Raw genomic sequence first — 3,799 nt, forward strand, 5'->3', positions numbered from 1 at the left:
CAAAGCCCTATCCTAAGGCACAGTCATGGGAGCACTCAAACATATACATACATATTTCCCAAGCCCATTTGCCCTCAAGGGGCTAACTGATAAAATCAGTCTGTGAGTTAGTAAGAGATTGTCAAGGCATTAGATATCAATTTAAAAGAATATGTTCTCTGATTTTATGTTCCCGGTGTTTGCATTTTATTTGGATATGTCAAATAAACATCAGATGCTTATTTAAAGAATAATTGTAATAAGGTTAGGTTTACTCTTACAATAAGGGGAGGTGGGCTATTGCAAATGTCTCAGAGATCAGGCAGAAGTTTTCATTTATAGAGAGGGATAAACATGGTTAGACAAATATAGTATGGTAGAATGAGAGAAGAGGGTGGCACAGTAATAGAATTAAGCAGGAAATGTCTTTCTTTTGGTTTAAGGTTAGCTTATGCTTGGGTGGGGCACATAAGGAAGTGTTGTCTTGAATTCCACTGCTGGTTGAGGGTAAATAAAAATTCATGGGCCTGGGAGAAATCTGATCTAGTCAAGTTATCAGGTATTTTGTCCAGATTTGTCAGTGGCTGCAAAGAGTTCAGCTAATCATTTATAAGACAACAAATGGAAATTTGGTAGGTCTGTGAATGGCCTGGCCCTATGTAAAACAAATGGGTCATATGTGACTCTTATTAAGTCATGGAAGGAAAGCTGGTTCTTTTCAGTAACTTCTGGGAACACAAAAGGATCACTCGATTTCTTAATCTTGATGTTTTCCAGGAGAAAAATAAACTTTACTGGGCTCAACTAGAGTTCAACATTGTCAGATATAAGTGAAAAGATAACAAACCTAGCAGTGTGTTGGATAATCAGCGAGTGGGAATACCCCTTGTACCTTATGTACACAGATTCTATATCAAGTCTTCTGATCCCACTACCACTTTCACAGTTTCCCCTTGAGTTAAGTCACTTAACTTCAGAGGTCACTGCCTTGGGACTCCCTGTTTCACTAAAAGCAAGTTGTGTTTATCCTCCCATTTCACTTTTCGACCACTGTAATAATCAAGATTGATACCTGGATCCAACTCATGTTTGATAAATAGCTTTCACATACATTTCTCCTTAGAGACCTAATATTAAGGGAAGAGTGAGAAACCATTTGGTAAGACAATTCAGCAATCAGTAAAACTTAACAAATGTTCATGCTGTGAAGAGCAAGTTATTAACTGAGACCATCTGGGGGTCAGATGTTCAGCCTTCAGTCAGGATTCAAAACTGACAAATTTGTTTAGTGCCTTTGACCACTCAGGCATTATCTTTATATTCTTTAAGCAATACCCCACAACTCCACTTCCCCTTCTTACATCAATTCTATTAAAATTAACCCCCAGTGACTCAAAGCCCCCCAGAATATATCTTCAGGAAATGTTCTGACAAAGTATATAAAATAACTGGCAGAGTTTAATATGTGAGCCTCCTGAGACAATTTTTTGTCTCCTGTTTTTGTTATTTTGTTTGTTCCTCACCCCTTCCCACTTCAAGGGACAGGATAACATGTTTTATGTTACTTAATGGAAAAAATGTAAATCTTTAGCTGGTCTGACCATTTTTGGTGTTTCACACACTACTGAAAGACACCACGCTGATGAAGACCCATTCTGAAAACTTAAAGTGTTTATATCAAAGCAATTCTATGAACTTCTGTCCAGGCAGAAGTCCTTCAACTAGATCATGCCAGGGTGTACAAAGGGCAAACTTTTCAGTAGGCTGTCTGTGTTTGAGTTTGGTGGTTACCAGAAGTCAGTGCCCTGGGAAGTCCTTCCTTCCCATTTTCCTGCAGCTTCCTGTTATTCTGACTTCAATTTTTAATGTTCTCTCACTCAGTAGACATGAGTTTGAGCAGACTCTGGGGGATAGTGAAGGACAGGAAAGCCTGCATGCTGCAGTCCATGAGGTTGCAAAATAGTCGGACACGACTTAGCGACTAAACAACAACAATACTCATACATTTCACTCTGCATCCCTGAGTATTCGAAACATTCTCCTGTCATAAGGTATTTTATTAGTGCTGTCCTCTGTCTTGCATGTTCCTTCATCAGATAGACACTCAACTATTCCATCATCTCCTTGATGTCTTTGTTCAAATGTCTTTTTCTTGGTTAGAACTACCCTGAACACCTTAATTAAAATTGCAACCTGTATCTCTCTGCTCCTACTGCTACCTTCCCAATGTTGTCCAAAAACTGGGTTTACTTATTGGTGGGTGTTCAGCCAAAAGACCTAACCAAGCCAATGAGCTGGAGAAGGAAGAAGGTATTGCTTGCAGCCAGTAAGGAGAACACCGGGGTTTTTTCCCAAAGCAGTGTCGCGTCCACCAGAACAGTAAAATGCAGTGCAGACATGTACATGAATGGGCTTGAGTAAAGAACTCAGCATAGAATTGGAGCAAAGGTTGACAGTCCAGGTTCCAGTTGACTGAAGTCTTAAGGGTCAGAAAAGGTCAGAATAAACATTTCTTAGGTTCAAGTTAATCTGATGATTGAGTGATCCTGGAGTGTTGACTTTTCAAAACACCTCAAGAACTTGCTTCAAGCTAATCTCTACCTTTGAAGTGGAACTGGGAGTCTTTGCAAATGGTATACCATTTCAGATATGGTGAAGTTATCTCACTGGCTTGGTAATAGCTGTTTGTTTTTATAATTTCTTTTGTTCCTTTAAACTCATTAACTGCCAAGACCTATTGTGACTAGGATTACATCACAAAATGGCCTAGGCCAAGCATGTATTCTTTTATGTCAAGAAAGCCATGCCTGGCTCTTTTTCAAGGGGCCTCCTTATCCTGTATGCTTGCACTCATCTTCCTTACCCTGTTCTACTTGCTGTTGCACAGTAGTTATCATATTTAAACATCCCATCCCAAATAAGCATTTTATTAAGTTCGCTGTCTTTCTCCACTGGAAAAAGTGGGATTTTGACAATTTTTCTATTGGTATATCTTGGCACCTGAAATCTTGCTCTGCACATATAGTAGGTAATCAATAAATGTGTGCTAAATTGGCTCTATATTAATTTAAAAAGATTTTTGCCTATGTAGGCAAAACACTCTCTGACATAGGCAAAACACTCTCTGACATACATCACAGCAGGATCCTCTATGACCCACATCCCAGAATATTGGAAATAAAAGCAAAAATAAACAAATGGGACCTAATTAAAATTAAAAGCTTCTGCACATCAAAGGAAACTATTAGCAAGGTGAAAAGACAGCCTTCAGAATGGGAGAAAATAATAGCAAATGAAGCAACCGACAAACAACTAATCTCAAAAATATACAAGCAACTCCTACAGCTCAACTCCAGAAAAATAAATGACCCAATCAAAAAATGGGCCAAAGAACTAAATAGACATTTCTCCAAAGAAGACATACAGATGGCTAACAAACACATGAAAAGATGCTCAACATCACTCATTATCAGAGAAATGCAAATCAAAACCACTATGAGGTACCATTTCACACCAGTCAGAATGGCTGCGATCCAAAAGTCTACAAGTAATAAATGCTGGAGAGGGTGTGGAGAAAAGGGAACCCTCTTACACTGTTGGTGGGAATGCAAACTAGTACAGCCACTATGGAGAACAGTGTGGAGATTCCTTAAAAAACTGGAAATAGAACTGCCTTATGATCCAGCAATCCCACTGCTGGGCATACACACTGAGGAAACCAGAAGGGAAAGAGACACGTGTACCCCAATGTTCATCACAGCACTGTTTATAATAGCCAGGACATGGAAGCAACCTAGATGTCCATCAGCAGATGAATGGA

Source organism: Bos javanicus, chromosome X, assembly GCF_032452875.1.
Source record: "Bos javanicus breed banteng chromosome X, ARS-OSU_banteng_1.0, whole genome shotgun sequence".
NCBI classification, from domain to species: domain Eukaryota; kingdom Metazoa; phylum Chordata; class Mammalia; order Artiodactyla; family Bovidae; genus Bos; species Bos javanicus.